A 23,240-nucleotide genomic window follows, 5' to 3' on the forward strand; every position below is an offset into this window, starting at 1 on the left:
CATGCAACTTCAACACGGTACCACAGTTCATCAAGAGTAGTGACTGGCGTATTGTGACGAGCCAGTTGCTCGGCCACCATTGACCAGACGTTTTCAATTGGTGAAAGATGTGGAGAATGTCCTGGCAAGAGCAGCAGTCTAACATTTTCTGTATACAGAAAGGCCCGCGCGACCGCCACGGTCGCAGGTTCGAATCCTGCCTCGGGCATGGATGTGTGTGATGTCCTTAGGTTAGTTAGGTTTAAGTAGTTCTAAGTTCTAGGGGACTGATGACCTGAGATGTTAAGTCCCATAGTGCTCAGAGCCAGAAAGGCCCGTACAAGACCTGCAACATGAGGTCGTGCATTATCCTGCTCAAATGTAGGGTTTCGCAGGGATCGAATGAAGGGTAGAGCCACGGGTCGTAACACATCTGAAATGTAACGTCCGCTGTTCAAAGTGCCATCAATGCGAACAAGAGGTGACCGAGACGTGTAACCAATGGCACCCCATACCATCACGCCAAGTGATACGCCAGTATGGCGATGACGAATGCACGCTTCCAATATGCGTTCGCCGCGATGTCGCCAAACACGGATGCGACCATCATGATGCTGTAAACAGAACCTGGATTTATCCGAAAAAATGACGTTTTGACATTCGTGCACCCAGGTTCGAGCACACCATCGCAGGCGCTCCTGTCTGTGATGCAGCGTCAAGTTTAACCGCAGCCATGGTCTTCGAGCTGATAGTCCATGCTGCTGCAAACGTCGTCGAACTGTTCGTGCAGATGGTTGTTGTCTTGCAAACGTCCCCATCTGTTGACTCAGGGATCGAGACGTGGCTGCACGATCCGTTACAACCATGCGAATGAGATGCCTGTCATCTCGACTGGTAGTGATACGAGGCCGTTGGGATCCAGCACGGCTTTCCGTATTACACTCCTGAACCCACCGATTCCATATTCTGCTAATAGTCATTGGATCTCGACCAACGCGAGCAGCAATGTCGCGATACGATAAACCGCAATCGCGATAGGCTACAATCCGACCTTTAGGTCAACTGCTGTTTGTGTATGAGAAATCGGTTGGAAACTCTCCTCGTCTCAGCACGTTGTAGGTGTCGCCACCGGAGCCAGCCGTGTGTGAATGCTCTGAAAAGCTAATCATTTGCATATCACAGCATCTTCTTCCTGTCGGTTAAATTTCGCATCTGTAGCACGTCATCTTCGTGGTGTAGCAATTTTAATGGCCAGTAGTGAACAAGGAAAACTAAGAGGGGTTCCTCGTTCTTTGTAGCGCCTGAGTATGGGGTTTACATCGCGAAACCCAGGTCATGTGCACTATTTCATGCAGATAAAAGATTTGTCAGGTATGTACCATGAAGCAGATTTTTTCATCATGAAAAATTTTAGAGACAGTTATGGATGTCTTACAAAGAGTGCATTATATCTTCCACTTGCTGTTGGGTGCCAACTCTGAAGGTCTATGGTTCGAGCCTGGGGCACCCGGCTCCTGAGCTGCCATCACCTATATGGGCAAACACTGTTTCAGATCATTTCCTCGTGTGGGCAAACGCTGTAGCTGTTTGCCATCGCCTGTGTGAGGAGGCGGCACACCTAGGAACCACCACCATCCGCGCTGGGTCCTCGGTTTGATTCTGCATGTATGGTGAGTTCCATCCTGAGCTGTGTATCCATGTCTAGTTTGTGCTTCTGCCGTCGCAGACTGTCACTCGCCACCCGCCGTCGTGCTGACAGCACAGCTCGCCAGGGGCTGTACAGTGTTTGAGCCAACGGCCACTACTGAGGGAAGCCCGGTGTCACCGGCTAAGCCCAGCCTGCACCTTTGGTATGATGGCCAATTTCCGGGACCGTTACAACTGTTGTAGTTTGCTACGGAATAACACAAATGCTTAACAGTGCTGTTTTAATGACGGAATGTCGGACAATAACCTGACACCTAACCAGCACATAAATGCAACCACCGCAAGGCTGCTGAACTGCAAGCTGTTCTGAACACTAGCAGCCCAGATCCACTACCTACCATAGATGCATACCCGGCGTCAGAAGTATTACTGTTACAAACAGCTGCATCACAGACCACATCTACAGCTGCAGCAGGCCCCATAAAGAATGCTGCAGAGTGAATGCAGGGTTTCTGTGATTTTTCTTCTTTTGCCTCAGTTGTCATAGAGAGTCATCTGGTCTTTTATCACGTTTTTCTATTTATTTTCATACGTGAATTGTGGCAAGTAAACTAAGGCAGTGTTCGGAGCTTATATAAATAACAATGTTAGTTTGCACCTGGTTTACAAAAAAATGGCTCTGAGCACTATGGGACTTAACATCTGTGGTCATCAGTCCCCTAGAACTTAGAACTACTTAAACCTAACTAACCTAAGGACATCACACACATCCATGTCCGAGGCAGGATTCGAACCTGCGACCGTAGCAGTTGCGCGGCTCCGGAATGAGCGCCGAGAACCGCGAGACCACCGTGGCCGGCCCTGGTTTACAGGGCCGTTGTAAGCAAGGCAGATGGTAATTTGCGAAACAGCGTACTCAGTCGATGGCGCTTGTGATAATCCCTAAAAATTAGAAGTAGTGTCTTAGTATTGCAGTTGGCTGTGTTGTTATTGTGATCCCTTTGTTTTGTTTGTGATTTTGTATGTTTATTTGGTGGATAGAGGTTCCACAATAGTCTGGCATATAGGGTGTTCTTACACAGGAGGCGATTGAATGTTTGTTAAATCTAGTACCCTCGTTAGACCCGGACACTATGGAGATGATTAGGAAACTAACTGCTATGAGAGATAATAAGGCTTCATCCAGTTTTACCGTTCTTTCATTAGATTAAGCTGCCATCAGTTTGGTTAACCACTCTTCGGGCAAGACAATTGAGTATGTGTCGGCGTTTATAGATAACCTAGTATGGGCTGCAAGGATAACTTTCTGGACAGATGAGTAGTTGATACAGATGATCCAATAGCACTTAACGCGAGAAGCAAAGACTTAGGCAGTGTATCCCGAAGATTCAAAGAACGCACATACGTTTGAGGAGCTTGAGTAAGGTCTCGTACAGTGCTACAAGCAAAATATCTCTAGATTGTGTTGTGAGCTCTTGAGTGCATGTCGCTGAAATGACATTAAGCAGAGGAAATTTTTGTTGATAAGATAAGGTAGATCAATGCTAACACCTACAAGTTAACAGGGAACGACGAAACGAGCGAAGTTATTCCCCAGGCAGTAGAACATAGGACGTTGAATACTTTCCTAAATGGTCTGCCGCCCAATTTGTCCAAAAAGCTGCATGTAGAAACCACGAAAATCCTGGCTGTCGCCATCAGCGTGACCATAGCGCTTGAAGAGATGCCTTTTCTGTTGTCCAATGGCCTTATCGATATGAACGTTCGGGTCACATTCAGAATCAGAATCGTCAACCACAATGCAAGAAATATGTAGTGGTTTGGCACCAAGAGCACGACTGTAGGAGTAAAAACCAAAGTGGGTGAAGTCGAAGAAATCCATCGTTAAACACCAGGAGGGAAATCCACCAGACGGCGTTCTCAGTAAGCTTTAGCACTACGAAGACACATTAAGAGATGAAGTAAATGAAGCAGGTCACAACCTAGTGTTAAACACAGGGCTCATGTGTCTGTGAGGAGTCTGGACCGCTTGGGTAAAAAGTGGTTGAACTGTTCATGTTATAGGCTATGTGGGGTATGGATTAATGATGTAAAGTCGCTAGGTTCAGTGATATTAGGTTTTCAGGTTATAGTAAAACAGTTCCATGAGAATGTGGAAGTCTTGATCCACACAGGTGAAGAGTATTCCACTATCCTAGCATTAGATTTCTTGAATAAACACAATGGAAAAACAGATCTTTTTTGGTGCACGGTGTAATTCAGTGGATATTATTCTTGCTGGGAGAACTACAGCAAGGTGCACCAGTCATGAGGACCAAACCAATTAAACTGTGTACAAAGTCATGAAGATTCGATTCCTATGATACTTTGTATGTGGAAATGGATCTAACAGTCACTACATGGTGTACTATTACCACTAGAAGTGAATGATGAATTAGATGCATCATAATGTTTTATATGCAGCAGTGTCACGTGCCTACAAGAATTGGATGTCTATCGTGTAGTGCCCATCAGTCTCATTTATTTCGGCACCAATGAAGTGTTTGGTGAAAGAGTGTTAGTTGCTTGTTTAGACGTTCAAGATGAGGACGATCTACACAGGACAAGAGTGGACCTTAGCAATAAGTGAATTGCCAGCACAACTACTTTACATGCAAAAGTGGGGCTTTTGAAGGGAGCAGACAGGTACCCATGATGAAGCTAATATTATAATGTAAGGACCTATTTAATCCTTGTTGCCAACTTCTGGCAACCCTTGTGATACAGCAGTGGATTGTGAAGGGAGATAAGTAACCTGTATTTCAGAAACCATATAGCGTGCCCCATCGTTTACAACCAGTAATGGAAGAAATTCAACGATGGTATAAGAGAAGAATGTGATAGTACCTGAGGAGCACCATCCATTTTTGTACCTAAGATTACCGCTATATGGACAGAATAACGATTATGGATGTGTATCCAATACCAAATAATACAGAGACCCTAGATAGCTTAGGGCAATGTAAGTAATTTTCTACTATAGACCTGAAGAGAAGATATCATCAAGTGGAAGTAGACACAGAAGACCGAGCGATGACTGCATTTATTGTCTCTTGGGCCCATTTCCAGTACCAGAAAATACCGTTTGGTTTAAAAAATGCTTCATCCGCGTTTCATCGATTGCTGGAGGACTGTTAAGAGGTTTTAAGCTGTAGCAAACCATGGTGTACCTTGATGACATGATCGCATTCTCAAAGGATATGAACAACCTTAGAAAGTAAGAATTATAAGTACTCAGCCAAAGAACCATGTGGTTTGCTGAATTAGAATAAGGAAACACTGACTATATTGTACATATGTATCAAATTGTGGGATTTGTTGTCAAAACTTTTCCACGAATGTAGACAGTCTACAGTCTGGTGGGGCAGATCTCCAAAAGGGGGAAGGCATGTTGGGCTATGACCCAGTCTGGCAAAGCAGCAAAAGCCACAGGAGGGGTGATGCAAGACACGTCAATGGTTAGGTGTTCTGCCACAAGAAAACGTGTTTAACACGCTGGAGCTGTGGAAGTAACGGCCCAGGACTTCTAAAAGGAGAAGTTTCCACACCATTACCACACTAACAAGGCTGTTCATTTGCTGATACAACAGGAAAGCTGAGACAATGATCTCATGGCTGCTCAACAGTTGGATCTTGGGCCTCGATCGATAGGTAAACCACTACCACTTCATAAACAATAACAGGTCAGGCTTGCATATATACTGCCAGTTCTAGACCAGCTACAATAGGGGTCTAAGATTCGAGATGAGTGAATGAGCTGCCACTACCAGATTCCGTGTCTACTAGCTGTGGGCCCGCTCCACGCACTAAGCGTAAATGGTGCCTACCATGTGGCTGGCCACCTGCTGGTCAACTTCCAAGCTACAGACTCCAGAAGTCCGTGGCTCGAGTCTGAGCCACATAGCTGCACAGCTGCCGTCGGCTGTGCAGTCAACCACTGTTACTGATCACTACCCAGGTAAATGCAGTAGACATTTGCCACTGCCTGTGTTGGCACGTATCACCGCTGTGAACCGCTGGCATCTGCACTGGGTCCACAGCTTTATTCTCCACCATCTGGCGTCCCCCACCATGAGTTGTGTATTCATGCCTACTGTGTTTGGCTGCCATTGCAGACTGCCAGTCGACGCCCTGAGTGAGCACCTCTGCAGCCTCACTGACCACACCACTGCTCCAGACACTGCGTGCTGCCCGAGATGTACCTCAACCTTTTTTTCTCTTGTAAATGTTTTGTAACATAATCCTGCCTTAAAGGAGTTGTCTTTTCAACTATTACAGATTGAATGGATAGTTCCTGTGGAACCTATGTAAGTGAATAGAACTATTTCAATTTAGCGCGTTGTTATTAATGAAACAACTTTTAAATTGGTACAGTTTTGGAATATTCTTGTCCAGGTAGCCTGAAACGGGTTACTACACTAAAATAAAACGTTTTAGAAAGTATTTTGGCTGGTTACGTCCTTCACTAGCTATCATTAACACCGCGGAGTTCACAGAATCCAACATGGATAAAACATAATTTTAATAAAAGCTTTTATTTATTATCGAGAAGTTACTTGATATCAAGATGAATGCCAGCAAGATCTTTACTATTGACACATGCAATGACTATTTACAATAAACTTGAAAGATTGACTCCAAAACGAATTTAACCATTGCAAGTTTAGGCGATCACTCCACATAGATTTTCTCATTTTTAGTCAATTACAAAATGTATTTTGTTTTGTAAACGACATATTACCATTGTCGTTTCAGATAATAAAATTTACAAAATCACATTTCCTCAACAAATTAGTTCTTTTTAAAGATGAAACAGGAAATAGGTTAACATCTTTAGCGAGAGCAGTCATTGCCTACAGGGGAAACGTGACACCTGAAATTAACTTTATTAGGACAGCCACGCCTCACAATCGGTATGTTTTATTTTTTCAGTTTCGCTTTATAATTTTTCAACAGCATTATCAGAAACCCTGGAATTTAGTTCAACAAAGTGCGATAATATGGAATCATACATTGATATTCAAGAACATACTTCATTTACAGTGTGGTAACTTACGTTTAAAGTGCTGTAGTTGGCTGATTACATTGCCGGCACCTGAGGTTAAGCTGACACTACAACAGTGTTTCAACGTTCTTGGCAACGTATACTCGAAGAAAATGTTGTATTCTCATCGAGCGAGATAAAGCAGCACCACCTAGAGACAAGGCCAAACACCCGTATTGTGATGTCATAGCCAAGCGATAGTAATATAAAGAAGCCAACACCAAAAGAAATCTGTGGCTCGTAAAATTAATGATTTTTGCAATGATACTTGAGTGTGGTTAGTTAACAGAGAAAACACGCGTGGAAATGAGACACAAATAATTAAGATCGCATAACTGCGATAAATTTCGTGCACAACATACACAACACGGCTACCACGTTTGTAAACACACCCGCTGACGTCGTGAAAAAATAGGTTATTTTCGAGCATATGAACTGTTAGGAACATCTGAGACATTTTTACAATGTTAAGCAGTTGCTCAATAAAACATTCACAAATTTCCAAACAATATTTTTGTATAGAAAGGCTAAGGAACATCACAGTCGGTTGTATTCACACAATTTTCTGCTACCGGCACAACTTCAAGAACAAGTTCATTGACTAGAATTTTGTTTAACGAAACTCCTTTTGAAGCGACCTCCACTTTCAAATGATTATCGATCACAATATCATTAATTAATGGGACTGCACAGATAGATCGGTGGACATAAAATAATACACTCTTCTTTCACCATTTTCGTCCTGTTCTTCTGTAAAGATATTACATTACCTTCCAGCTCCTGAAGGTTTTTATAAGAAATTCTTTTCAAATACTCATTATGGATGACTGCGCTAATCTTGACGCTTTCCTTAAATACTAATAGCTGCAAGTGCTCCATTTTGCTTCTGATCCTTCTGTGGATGCCCTGAAGGTGAAGATAGGTAGGCTGGACAAACTGGAAAAATGCCTGGCACGACATATCAATTAAGCCGTGATTCTGAAAGTGGGGGTGTTATGGTTTTTCCGTCTAAGGCGAAGCTTCCCGGATAATGTCGCCAGCATTGAAATGCCTGCGCCGTGCCTGAAAACTGAGCAGTGAAGTACATTAATCATAATATATTTAGACAATGTCATGTGGGAAACAGTAATAAACCACAAACTAAAACATCCATTATTAATTTACATTCAAAACAAAACTTACCAATGAATAATTAACAACTGTGAAATTCTGCCCTATAATTAGAGACATGTCTGTCTCATTATTTCGTGTACAGGAAACTTCAACATATTAACCTTCTTTCTTGTTGTGTAATTTTCATTACTTTTTGGCACGCAACACTTCATAATTGCAATGAAGATAAAATTGCATAAACGTATATTGTTTTCGTTAAACTCACGCTGACACAGCTTACAAACCGCTGTATGATTGCTGAGTACTTAAATAATACTGTCGTAACGATCACATAGCACCACGAGATTTTTACACCCAACACGTTGTTGATACAACACAAGACAGCTGATTATTTTCACGGCTCCTCACTGACGTCACATCTTCGAGTTCTCGCAGTTGTTCGGCCTTTCCGTCTAGGTGATGTTGGTATATATATCCGTATTGGGTCGAATCTACTCCACGAAAAACCAATAAATTTTAACTGCTACACTAACATCGAAATACGATACACTACTGCCATTAGTTACGAAGTTCATACTGCTATTGGATATAGTAATTTACATTTCAGTCTCATCTTTCATGGGCGTGTACCTGGAGATGTCATTCCTCCACTGGACAAAATTTCATTGTGGTGCAATATCTGCAAAATACATCTTGAAATACACCCTTTAAAATATCTTCAAAAATATATCGCCAAAGATGTACATTCAAAAATACAGTTCCTTAAAAGCATTCTGTTAGGATAATACAGCGGGTAGTTGAGATTATGTCTTGAATACATATCTACAGCACCTCACCAAATAACTAGAGGAACCCTTGCAGCTTAAATTCGTTTTGTTCATTTAATATATTCTGTGGGGTTTTCTTGTTTCCCATGAAAATTTCTAATTCTTCCAAGACATTTAGTAAAGGGGCTTTATCTTCCATGTGGCTGATTTTCATGCTGTCTTGGATCTCTCGTTAAGTGTAGTTAGTTGTTTACAAATGCTCACCCAATTCCGTACGATTGGAATTTAAATTACAGTGTTATTTATCAGGTATTTTAAACACTCTTACAGCTTGGACACTGTACGTGCTCTGACAATTTTGACAATTTTGTCAATGTAAGCTTCCATATTCTCACACTACGGTGTATTAAAGTGCAGAGTTTCTGATGATGCTCTTGTAAAATTATAAAGCGAATCCAGTAAAAGTAAATATACTGATTGTGACTTGTGGCTATCCTTATAAATTTAAGATATTAACTGTCTGTAGACTGTCTTAGACAGAGCAACTAGTGAGAATTGATAATTTATATTGTTCGAAAATTCATTGCTCAGATACGCTCGCTAATATTAGTGTTTTTCCCTAAATACTTCTGGATATGAGAGTACCTAAAATTTCTTGCCTTGTAGAAGATGATCAGTCATAATTTGTGGTGATGAACAATGTTACACAATTCCTTCACATCTCTATTAATGTAGACAAATATGGCTCACCATGACGCTATCTATAAACATTTTTCTTTATGTTGATGTGGTGCAATTACATCTCCACAATGTATGTATGGTAATTCTAACATCCATGGCAAAAATAGTACTTTGTTGAGACGACTTACAATTGTGCAAATTATTGTGACATCACTTCCTCTAACTTCGATCACAGTTTCGCCGCAATATGAAGAACATTTTTAACTATATTCTTCAGAATACCTCTGCACGACTTCACTGCCTACAAGACAATCTCACTGTGTCTCCGGTTCAGTTCTGCCCTTGACTGCTAAGCGCGTCAGGGTCATTAAGAAAAATGAGCCGAAGGAAAAAACACAGAAGTCCTCCAATTTACGTGGGAGATTACTACAGATATGAAATTACCATAATAAAAATTCCCTGGGAGTCGAACTTGAAACGAAATGCACATTATCTACTTTGAATTGCATTACAATTAATAAATTTAAGTATGTAAGTATGTAAGTTGTTTTTTCATTTGTATGCCAAAGTTTCTTTTTGACTTATAGCTTGTTATACGTCGTTAAAATCTTCTCTGTATTCGTTTGGTTTGCAAATTACGGAATATACCCACCAAAATACATAAAATCTATTGTCTATTCTATTATTTTATGATTGGTTGAACTTTTTTAGCTCTCGAATTTTTTTTTTCTAGTCATAGCAATTGCTCTCTGTTTTTGTTATCGACCATTACATGTGGAAATATTTTGAAGTTTGTGTGCTTAGCAATCTCCCACGTAAATTGGAGGACTTCTGTGTTTTTTCCTTTGACAAGCCAAAATCGAACACCAGAAAATCGACACTCAATTATGTACAGCTTGATCAGAAAAAAAAATTAAAATTTTTATATTGCATCTAAATGATATGTTGTCGTGACGTTACACAGCTAACAGGCCGTCGCTGAGACAAGTATGCTGTTACCGGCTAACCCTAACCTCCACCTTGGGAGCACTGACCACCTTCCAGGACTGTCACAACCATTGTAGTTTTCTATGGAATAAGACGAAAGCTTAACAATGCTGTCTTCATGGCGGAGCGTCAGGCAACAACCAGACATCTTCCCACTGCACCCCTGCAACCACACCGAGGGTGGTGAACTACCGGCTACCCTGACCACTACCAAGACGACTGCACCTCCAACCATAGAAGTCATCCACCCTGACCTCTACAGCACACAAACTTCAAAATATTTCCACATGTAATGGTCGATAACAAAAACAGAGAGCAATTGCTATGACTAGAAAAAAAAATTCGAGAGCTAAAAAAGTGCAACCAATAATAAAATAACAGAATAGACAATAGATTTTATGAATTTTGGTGGGTATATTCCGTAATTTGCAAACCAAACGAATACAGAGAAGATTTTAACGACGTATAACAAGCTATAAGTCAAAAAGAAACTTTGGCATACAAATGAAAAAACAACTGTACCATCCGTATGGGAGTGAGTGGACTGTTCGTAATAATGACAAAGCTGGAATATACAGTGCAAATATGAGATTGTTACAGTCCCCAAGTATCGTCACTCTGAGGTTCAGAGCGAGAAGTGAAAAAAATAATAAAACAAAAGAATTTAGAAGATATGCTATATAATGTAGGACCGTACCGATCTAAATCATACCAGAATTTCCTGCGAGGGGGTATCAAAAAGTAATTTGAAATAATAATCAGCCTTGGTCGCAAATATTTATTGAAAAACCACTAGTCAGTGGTAACCGGATTCGATTATACCTAGGTCATCATCAGAACGTGTCTCCAGGATGCAAAAAATAATTCTCCAAATAAGGTAACAGGTACTGAAGTTACACACTTAATCTACGTAATAAAATATAGAAACACAATCACAATAAAATAGGAAGGTTTTTGTACTATTAGGCGGTGAGCAGTGATGACTATAGGAGCACTGGCAAATGTTGGAAGATGCCTCCGAGAACTGCTAAATAGCGTCAAAACTCAAAGCTTTGTAAAGGGGAAGCACCACCCCTCGTCTCCTGCGTGATCTCATCGGGAGATAGTAGGGCTGAACTTGGGGAATAACATATGTCAAAAGTTCAAATATCAGTTTAAGATACAAATAAAATGTGATACGTAAGATTACATAAATGTAAGTTGGCTGTGGTAGTAATTATTTTACATTTACAAAGGGGATAAAGATGCATTCGTCTTATGGAACTTCATTTCCGTTCCTTAAGAATATGGTCGTTTAGAAAGAGGTCAGGTTAAAGGAGTGGTCTTCTACTGAGATTTCACTGCAGAATTATTAGTCTGTAAATGACGTAAATATTGATGTAATGTTGGAGAGAAGGATAATTCGGTTTAACGTCCTGTCAATATCGAGGTCATTAGAGACGGAGTACAAGCACAGATTGTGTCAAGGATGGGGAAGCAAATCGGCATCTACTTCCAAAGGAACCATCTCGACAATCGCCTGCAGCGATGTAGGAATATCACGGAAAATCCAAATCTGGATAGTCTATCGCGCGTTTGAACCGTCGTTCTCTCGAATACGAGTCGAGTGTGTAACCACTGCGCCACCTCGCTGGGTGATGTTGGTCAGTACGCCGTGCTCTGTCACCAGTAGAAATATCTGCACTTATCCTGTTACACGCTGTATAATTTAACAAATGTTACTTAAGATATTATTACACTGAAGTGCCAAAGAAACCGGAACACCTGTCTAATATCGTGTATGACCCCCACGAGCACGCAGAAGTGCCTAAACACGACGTGGCATGGACTCTACTAATGTCTGAAGTAGTGCTACGGAGAACTGACACCACGAATCCTGCAGGGCTGTCCATAAATCCGTAAGAATACGAGGGGGTTGAGATCTCTTCTGAACAGCACGTTGCAAGGGATCCCACATATACTCAGTAATGTTAATATCTGGGATGAGTTCCTGAAGCTACTCTACATCAATTCTGGAAGTGTGGGGTGGCAATGTCCTGTTGGGATAGCCCAAGTCCGTTGGAATGCACAATGGACGTAAATGGATGCAGTTGATCAGGCAGGATGCTTACGTACGTGTCACCTATCAGAGTCGTATCTAGACGTATCTGGAGTCCATCACTCCAGCTGCACATGTTCCACACAATTACAGAGCCTCCACCAAATTGAACAGTCCCCTACTGACATGCAGGGTCCATGGATTCATGAAGATGTCGATACCCGTGCACGTCCACCTGCTCGTTACAATTTAAAACGAGACTCGTCCGACCAGGCACATGTCTCCAGTTATAGACGGTTCCATGTCGGTGCTGACGGGCCCAGGCGAGGCGTAAAGCTTTGTGTTGTGTAGTCATCAAGGGTACACGAGTGGGCCTTCAGCTCCGAAAGCTCATATCTATGATGTTTCGTTGAATGATTCGCGCACTGACACTTTTTGATAGCTCAGCATTGAAATCTGCAGCAATTTGCGGAAGGGTTGCACTTCTGTCACATTGAACGATAATCTTCAGTCGTCGTTGGTCCCATTCTTGCAGGATCTTTTTCCGGCTGCAACGATGTCGGAGAATTCATGTTTTGCCGGATTCCTGATATTCACGGTACACTCGTGAAATGGTCATACGGGAAAATCCCCACGTCATCGCTACCTCGGAGATGCTGTTGAAATGTTGCTTTTTGAATAGTAAGTAGATTATGCCTCAAAACGCTTAATTAAGGCTAAAATACATTAAGAATAATTACGTTAATTTTATTGTAAAAGCATTGTTTGAGTTAAAAACTCACTTTCCTCTTCCATTAATGTCACCTCTCAGATTATTATGCTGCATTTTAGAACTTTTTCAGGCTGCAACGAAGGAGAGTTGCCGACGAATTGTTTGGTGGCCACAGCCGAACACTACTAGTGTTCAATCGGGATTTACTTTATCAAATGCCGGCCGTTGTGGGCGAGCGGTTCTAGGCGCTTCAGTCCGGAATCGCGCTGCTGCTGCGGTCGCAGTTCCGGATGCTGCCTCGGGTACGGATGTGTGTGATGTCCTTAGGTTAGTTAGGTTTATGTAGCTCTAAGTCTAGGGCACTGATGACCTCAGATGTTAAGTCCCATAGTGCTTAGGGTCATTTGAATTTACTCTATCACTTTTATTTCAGCGTTGAAATCAAAAAATGTTCAAATGTGTGTGAAATCTTATGGGACTTAAATGCTAAGGTCATCATTCCCTAAGCTGACACACTACTTAACTTATCCTAAGGACGAACACACACACCCATGCCCGATGGAGGACTCGCACCTCCGCCGGGACCAGCCACACAGTCCATGACTGCAGCGCCCATAGACCGTTCGGCTAATCCCGCGCGGCTTTCAGCGTCCCTGAGATCTCTTTTACAGATATTTTCTATCAGTATCCGTGCAAGGTAATTATGCAAACTGCGTAGTTTTGAGATCGGTGACTGGCCTCTAAAGAATGCCGTCGGTCAACGTTCTCGTCGGTCTGATGGGAATCTGATGCTGGATGGCGGAATGAAAATTCATTACTAAGAAATTAAAAATATTCTATACACCATTTTACCACTTCAGAAGCTTTGCCACCATCAGAAGCGATACATAAGAAATATAAAACTATTTTTTTTAATATCTGTAGTATTATACTGTGTCCCGACTATAACACCCGTTCAAACTCACTTAAATCGTTGATAACCTGCCAGTGTAGCAGCAGGAACCGATCAACTGCGCCAGACACTTGTTGTCTTATACAGGCGTTTCCGATCACAGCGCCGTATTCTGCCCGTTTACGTATCTCTGTATCTGAATACGCTTGTCTGTACTAGTTTTTTTAGCGCATCAGTGTATATACCACTTAATAATAAAGGCGTGTGACGAGGGCCTCCCGTCGGGTAGACCGCTCGCCTGGTGCAAGTCTTTCGATTTGACGCCACTTCGGCGACTTGCGCGTCGATGGGGATGAAATGATGATGATTAAGACAACACAACACCCAGTCCCTGAGCGGAGAAAATCTCCGACCCAACCGGGAATCGAACCCGGGCCCTTAGGATTGACAGTCTGTCGCGCTGACCACTCAGCTACCGGGGGCGGACTATATACCACTTTATAATCTTTATCAGACGGCTGTACTGAATCTCTTTTATTCACTTGATTCCGTTACATGAAACTGAGGAGAACATCTTCTCAAGTTCGGGATAACACATCGTCCTAAACGAGGCTAAGATTACTATGGTCACTTTACAATGACTTTCTTCAATCATATTAAATGTAGTTCTTGTAAAATTTATCCCTCTTTTTTTATTTTGAGAGCTGAAAAGGACCGTTTTATACAGCTGAAACCATTTATACAAAAATATCTGCGTAGTTGTGTCAGGAAATTAAAAATGTTAAAAAACGCGCTGGTTATAACATGGTAATTTTTCTGGTGGTACGAGCATACATTTACTTTAGAGTAAGGGAGTACGTAGCCTTATGAATGTAACCAGTAAGCTGTAATCACCTGCTGGGTCCTAAAAATGTTACTGAACTTCCGATTCGCCTCGTATCTTGGCAGTGCTGTGCCATACCAATACCTTTCATTGATGCCAATGTGCAACAGAGGCGGTGGATACAAGTTGGGCTGTCAACAGGACGTGCAATGAGAGCGCGGGCGCTTCTGATTACCGTGGTGTCTGCACCGACGTGCGAACCCACCCCTGGCACCACTGCAGTGATATATACTGGCCTGCCGCAGCAGTCACCCAGCCTCAATGAAGGCCTAATGGCAGCAGGCGTGCCACACAATGGGAGCCGGCGCGTGGCGAAAGCCCCAACCTGGTTCTGGGCAGCGGCTGTGGCGGGAGGCGACACAGCTAATGCACTCTCTGCCACGCGCCTCGTCGGGCCATTGTTCGTCTGGATGCGGGCGCCTTAGTTTAGAGATACACGTCGCCGTCACCGTCACTGGTGACCTTAGGCGGTTATAGTCCGTAAGCCTAACACTGGTATTGCTCCATTGGCACGCCGCGGTTCAAGAGATATCTTTTAAGAAAAAAGGTGTTTTGCAGTCAAGCTCAATTTTTAGTATCCCGTTGAATCTGTCCACAATGAAGAAATCCACAGCAACAACGCGCAAGAGCCGTTCAATAAGTATGCAACATAATTTCTTTTATTTACCAATTTTGGTTGAAAAAAACGTAAATTTATTGGGAATATCATCAGCCGTGAGCCGTAGTAAAGTTAGCTTTGAAAAGCGCGCCGCAGCGCGTAGCGTGAAGCAGTCGCCCTCCGTTTTCTGGCGGTGGCGCAGTTGTCGCAATTGAAGCCTTCGGTGTCTGCCTCTAGCGGGAAAGGGAAAAAGTGGGCTGTTCGCGTGGATTTAAGAGGTGGATGTATGGGCTCTGGTGGAGGGTTGGCAGTCGGGGCATCAAGAAGCGACTTCTCTGCCGGTGCTAGAGGGACAGCACTCAGACCGCGGCATGAGCGTAAGCGACGCGAGCAGCGGTTCCGTGGTATGGGGCGTTAACTGCTGGTCGCCAAAGGAATCTTCCTGAGCGTGGGGCCGCAAGGGGCCTAATTTGCAGTTCGGCCGTATGCTGTCGACCGGCGAGGGGGCTCAAAGTTCAAATGGCTCTGAGCACTATGGGACTTAACTTCTGAGGTCATCAGTCTCTTAGAACTTAGAACTACTTAAACCTAACTAACCTAAGGACATCACACACATCCATGCCCGAGGCAGGATTCGAACCTGCGACCGTAGTGGTTGCGCGGTTCCTGACTGAAGCGCCTAGAACCGGTCGGTCACTTCGGCCGGCACCGGCAAGGAGGTTCTGAAAATCGGCGCGGCTTTCTGCGTCCGTTGAAACGGCTGGCAGCGGGCGGCTCGGCACAGCATTTGGAGGTGCTGCGTTGGTTCAGTCCTGGGAGTCGTAACGCACAGGAATTGAGTATTGATTGTTAACCGATTTTATTAAGTTTAATTGAATTCAATTTACTTATTCTTGTTAATTATACCAGCCGTATATTTTGAGGGTTTCCCGCCATTCATTCTCGTCTGTCCACCCGCCGGAAGGTGGTAATATTAGAAAGGGTGGTCCGTTTGTTCCCTTTTGAGGACGAAAGGGGGGGGGGGGGGGGAGTCAGAGTAAATCTGTGGTTCGGATTGCTTCTTTCCCCTCCCAGCTTACCTACGGGTTTATTCGACTGTTATCCTCTGCCATGTCTGTGAAAGTCTAAGGCACCAATGGCTGTACTGACGAAAATGCAAGGCACTAAGACCTGATCCATTCTCTCGCCTGCCGTAAGTAGTATTACTAGACTCACTTGTAAAAGGCACTCTAGGAAAGAAGAAAAATTCCATTTGCCTCGTTGTAAGAACTAGTCAATTGCATAACGAATTCCTGCTGATGTGGAAGCCGAAACTTACGTAAATTTTGTGTTTATATATATATGGCTATAATCAAGCAAGGTTGTTAATGTACGCCGTAGTGGATTTTTTTTTTATATTGTTTCTAGCCAAAAAAAGTTGTTGTGTGTTTTTTCCAGTTCAATACCTTTTAGCGCTTTTACTCAACGTGCTTATGTGTTTTATACAGGTAGTTGGTTATTAGTGTGTTTTCTTGCCATGCAAAAGTTTGCCACTTCATTACGGGTAGAAATTGTTGCCTTGAAAGGAGAATGTTGTAAAAGTTCGCGAGTCCTACCTTGCCAGAGTGTGTGTTTGGCGTAAGTTAACTGGCATAAATTTGTAAATTTTGTTCTGTTATATGTTTTGGAAATGTTAATGTTATTAACTGTGGGTGCCCCCCCCCTGTGCATGACTCATGCGTTTTGGTTTTTCTATTTTGAGAACTTTTGTAAACAGGAGTGTATTTATATGTTGTAGACAAGTTAGATTCTGCGCCATTTAATGAGCCTGAGTGAGGCTGTTGTGGGCGGCCGTAGCTACGGCTGTTGTAATCAGACGGGAAATTTGTCTGCCCAGAAGCAAAGTCATATATTCAAATTATATTCATTTATTAACGGAGTGAAATTCACTTGTAATTTAGCTGAGCCTGAAATATTATACAGCGTAGCGTTGTATACGTTAAATTGCTTGCCTATACTTGCCTTTTACAGCGTGAAATTTTTTATAATAATTTAAAACTCCTTTCCAATCGTAAATTGTGACTTATTCGTTAAATGATTGTTGTTTTTTTTTACGAGGGTTGTTTTTTAAGTAAGGGCCGTTTTTATTTTTAAAAAAAGATACAAATACTTTTGTAAAAAAACTTTTATTTTCTGATTCTACACACTTTTACCTATTTTTCTACATAGTTGCCTTGTTTATTTAAGCACTTGTCATACCGTACAACTATGTTTTTAATTCCCTCTTCAAAGAATTCGGCCGCCTGCTCCGACAGCCAAGAGTTCACGGCCGCTTTCACTTCATCGGCGTCATTGAAGCGCTGCTCGCCAAGATGGTGTTTCAGGTACCGGAAAAGGTGAAAATCGCTAGGAGCAACGTCGGGGCTGTATGGTGCATGGTCCAAAACTTCCCAGCCAAAAGAATCAATCAAATCCAGAGTCTTTTGAGAGGTGTGAGGCCTAGCGTTATCGTGCAGGAGCAAAACTCCTTTTGTCAGTATGCCGCGCCTTTTGTTTTGAATTGCTCTGCGGAGCTTCTTTAGAGTTGCACAGTAGGCATCTGAGTTGACTGTCGTTCCTCGTGGCATAAAGTCCACTAGCAAAACACCGCGCCGGTCCCAGAACACAGTTGCCATAATCTTGCGCTTTGACAGCGTCTGTTTGGCTTTGAGCTTGACGGGTGAGGTTGTGTGTCGCCATTCCATCGATTGTCGCTTGCCTTCGGGAGTGATATGGGATACCCATGATTCATCTCCAGTGACAATTTGACTCAACATGTCATCCCCTTCTTCCTTGTAACGAATCAAAAAGTCCAATGAAGTGGCAAATCTCTTCCCTTTGTGGTCCTCTGTGAGGAGTCTGGGTACTCACCGAGAACACAGTTTCTTAAAGTTTAGGTTTTCAGACAATTTTGTACAAAACCGATCTTGAAACTTGTGGAAATTCCAAAGAAAGAGTGGAAATTGTGAATCTTCTGTCCTCACGAATCTTTGTTTCGACTGCAGCCACCAAATCATCAGTGATCACAGAGGGCCGGCCTGAGCGTTCTTCGTCATGGACGTTTTGACGGCCATTTTTAAACTCTCTAACCCATTGACGCACTTTACCTTTACTCATTGCATTCAAGCCATAAACTTCTGTTAACTGACGATGAATTTCTGCAGCTGATAGGCTTCTCGCGGTCAAAAAACGTATCACTGACCGTATCTCACACGCGGCGGGCGATTCAATAATCGTAAACATTATAAAGTAGCACAGCGATGCGTACACGTCAGCTACAGAGCTGCAACTTGCATCAGTGTGAACGGGAAGGATGCCTGCAAGTGGCGCGGTGGCTTGTTGCGGCGTCCGCGCGAACTACCGGACTGTATGCGCGCACGGCCCTTACTTAAAAAACAACTCTCGTAAATATCGTAACGTCTTCCACCAAATTTAAATAAAGAGTGTTACTGAAAATTGTGTGTAATTTCACCAGTTATTTCTTGGCACCTACTTCCACTTTACATTTTGTGTATTAATTGCGATTAATAACCTTTGGTGAACCAGTAGTAATTTTACGGTTCAAGCCCCTACAGATTCATTAAGTTCCACTGGGTGATGGAGCTATACGTAGCCTTTAAATTGAAGCCCGCAACAGAGGTGCGTAACAAGCAGGGAGCTGTCATTGAGAGCATCGAAGATATCCATAGGCACTTGTAGAATGTCTGTGGAGAACTGGCCGTGAACAAAAGCCCAGTGAGTCGTTGGGCGAGGCGTCTGCCATCATCGCAACAAGGTGCGCAAACCTGTCCGATCTCCCGCGTACCGGCCGCGCGCACACAGCTGTGACTCCTGCATTGTTGGAACACGTGGTCACTCTCATCGGAGGTGATCGACGCATCACAATCAGACACCTTGCTGCACAACTGGACGTCTCTGCTGTTTCTGCTGAAAGCCTCGCCCACCAGTTGAGGTACTCAAAGGTGTGAGCCCGCTGGGTTCCTCACCGCCTAACAGAAGATCGTAAAGACCAACGGAGGACCGTCTGTGCTGAGTTGCTTGTGAGTTACGAGGCCGATCGAGACAATTTTTTCTCGAAAATCGTCACAGGCGATGAAACATTGGTTCGCGACTTCGAACCGGAAACGATACGGCATTCCATGAAGAGGCGCCACACCACCTCTTGTCCGTAGCTCGTGGTCTAGTGGCTGGCGTTGCTGCCTCTGGATCACGGGGTCCCGGGTTCGATTCCCGGCCTGGTTAAGGATTTTCTCTGCCCGGGGACTAGGTGTTTGTGTTGCCCTCATCATTCCATCATCATCCTCATCATTCGTGACAGTGGCTAGATTGTATTGTGAAAAAATTGGGTTGTATAAAAATTGGGACTTTGTAAGGGCGCTGATGACCGCGCAGTTGAGCGCCCCACAAATCAAATACAACCTCTCCTCTTAAGAAAAAATTCAAAGCCGCACCTTCAGCAGCTAAAGTCATTGTGACGATCTTCTGGGACCCTGACAGGGCTATTCCGTTTGATGTTCTCCCTCATGTTACTACAATCAGGTCTGAAGCGTATTGTGCTGTCCTCTGGAAACTGAAGAAACTACTTTAGCCTGTTCGTCGTCACAAAAATGCAAACGAACTTCTCCTTCTCCATGACAACGCAATGCCTGCCACAAGTCTGCACAACCGAGAGGAGCTCACAAAACATCATTGTACTGTTGTTCGTCGCCCACACTACAGCCCGGATCTCGTACCTTCCAACTTCCATCTGTTCGGTCCTATGAGGGACTCACATTGCCGGCCAGAGTGGCCGAGTGGTTCTAGGCGCTACAGTCTGGAGCCGCGCGACCGCTACGGTCGCAGGTTCGAATCCTGCTCGAGCATGGATGTGTGTGATGTCCTTAAGTTACTTAGGTTTAAGTAGTTCTAAGTTCTAGGGGACTGACGACCTCAACAGTTAAGTCTCATAGTGCTCAGAGCCATTTGAACCATCTTGATTCACATTGGGGAAGCAGTACGTGGGTGACGAAGAGGTTATTGGTGCAGCAAGACGTGGATCCGACGTCGACCAGTAAAGGGTTACCACGTGGGCAGACAGGATCTTCCAGTAAATTGGCGTAAGGCCGTCTCATTAAACGGAGATTATGTTGGAAAATAGGGAATAGTGGGGAGTTATGTTTGTATTGGAATCCTGAATAAAACCACCCTGCTGTCAGGAAAAAATATGTTGCATAACTTACTGAACGCCCCTCGTACCTTAGCAGCCAGAACTTGAGCACATTCTAGTAAAGATGACGAGATAGGGTGATTCAAAGGCTGCGCATAAATTGAAGCAGCTGATATAGGAGTCGAAATACATCTTTGGAGCAGAAACTTATGGTACTGGCAGAATTGAAGCTTCGAGGCGGGATCGTGAGTCGTGCTTGGGTAGCTCAGTCAGAGCACTTGCCCGCGAAAGGCAAAGGTCCCGAGTTCGAGTCTCGGTCCGGCACACAGTTTTAATCTACCAGGAAGTTTCAGGAAATTATGATACTGGGAGTAACTGTGAACCAATTAAAGCTTTCAATGTCAGGAATAATATGGACAGTCAATGCTCACGCGCCTTAAGTCAGCAAAGATAATACACTGTTTACTAGACAATGTTGTAAATTAGAGAAGGTGTTCAAAATGTCGTCCACCACATTCAGTGCAGACATAAAATCTTTGTAGCAAACTCTGGCCCAATCTACCGTGTACCCCAGCCCCTCCACAGAAGCCTCATCACATTCCATGCTGCAGCGATGTTGGCGAGAAGAGTTTCTTCCTAGGGAATTGGTAACGTACACGAGGCTTTTGATGTGCCACAAAAAAAAGAGGCCTCAGATCGGGGGCGCGATGTGACCGTCCAATTGAACTTCCTCTTCCGATCTAACGCCTGGGATATAAGAGTTGGGCAATAATATGGGAACACCGTATGAAATGTCTGCTTGGACATAAATGCCGATGCTAGCCAAGCTTAGAGGTTGCGCTGTTGTACGTGACCACGAACAACACCAGGGCACTGACCTCGAGTACAAGTGTCTGTCGTGACCAGAACAGTGCTCTCTGTAGTTGTGAGAGCACTATGTCGTGGGGAAAGTGAATTCGAACGTGGTAAAATTGTCGATGCTCGTATGATGAGCGCTTGCGTAACAAAGGTTGCTGTAATGTTTGGTGTTTCAAGAGGAATCATATCTAAGCTTTAAATCGCATACAGCCGATGGAGAACTCGAAAAAACGGTCTCCCTCAAGGAAGTTTACTGTCACCTATTTTATTTAATGTGTACACCAACGATCAACCACAGCCTGAAAGATGCAAAAGTTTCATATATGCTGAAGACTTTGCTCTTGCTGCTTAGGGCAATCGGTTTGAAGATGTAGAGATAATGCTTACACACGGAATACAACAGCTTGGTACTTACTATGAAAAGAATCAACTCGCACCCAATCCTAAGAAAACGCAAGTGTGTTAATTCCATCTGAAATACAAACAAGCTGACAGGAAACTTGAAATATTCTGGAATGGAGTTGCACTAGAATACTGTTCCCACCCCAGATATTTGGGTGTCACTCTCGACCGTACAGTAACCTACAAGGAACATTGAAGCTGAAGCAGAAAGTACCCTCCATGAACTGCCTTCTTCGGAAACTGGTGGGATCGAACTGGGGTACACATCCACAAACATTTAGAACAACAGCTCTTGCTTTATGCTATTCTGGAGGAGAGTATGCTAGCCCAGTGTGGTACAATTCAGTACACGCAAAGCAGGTTGATGTAGCCTTAAACGACAGCTGTAGGATTGTTACAGGCTGCATAAGACCAAACCCCATGGACAAAATTCAATGTCTCGCTGGGATTGCTCCACGTGACATCAGAAGAGAGGTCGCCGCTAACATCGAGAGGCATAAATCAAATACAGTGACCTCACATCAACTCTATGGACATCAACCTGCCAAGCCAAGACTGAAGTCCAGGAAGAGTTTCCTAACTTCACAGCCCTTAGAAGGATCAGCTGCGGCTACCCGACTCACCAAGTGGAAAAAAAGATGCCAACACCTGTCAAACTGGATGACACCACAATAATCCCTGCCGCCTGGACACACGGAGAAGTGGGTCATCTGGAAGTCCTTGTACAGACTACGGACCGAAGTCGGAAGATCGAGGGACTATCTCCGTAAATGGAACTTCCAACTGCCAAATGCCAACACAACACTGTGTGAATGCGGTGATTTGCAGACAACCCGGCATCTCTTCAAATGTAACTTATGCCCAACCAGCTGTAGCATGAAGGACTTAACGTCTGCAGCACCCAATGCTATCAAAGTTCCCCAATTCTGGGTGAATACTGTATAGTTTTCTTTGTATGTATTGCATATGTGTCCATTTTAGTGTACCTCTGACACGAGTAAAGAAGAAAGACCGCATACAGGAAAAGCGTAGAAACATCAACCACCAAGTCAGAAAGTGTGCGAAAGTGTGTATTATTTGTTTATTTATCGTACGGCTTTCTGAAACACTGGAAAAAAAACCATATAGAGTGCAGACTATAATAATGTATACACAATAAAAATTTTATGAACAGACTTTTAGAGCATTTCTGTAATCTACCGATTTTGGAGTCACCAGCAGGAAGTATTCTTGCATTAGGCAATGAAAATCTTGTAACTCCATCTGTCTGTGAAAACCTCATAATTCCTGTAACCATTAACTCGTTCATCAAAGAAAGATTTGAAAGTGCGTAGATTTCTCTAATCTGTCAATAACTAGGCTTATACCATATAGTTACATACGTTGCAACTTCATCTGTATCACTTTATATTATTTTTTAAGAAATTGTTCTTCCT

The sequence above is a fragment of the Schistocerca serialis genome, chromosome 9 (genome assembly GCF_023864345.2).
Source record: "Schistocerca serialis cubense isolate TAMUIC-IGC-003099 chromosome 9, iqSchSeri2.2, whole genome shotgun sequence".
Classification (NCBI taxonomy): domain Eukaryota; kingdom Metazoa; phylum Arthropoda; class Insecta; order Orthoptera; family Acrididae; genus Schistocerca; species Schistocerca serialis.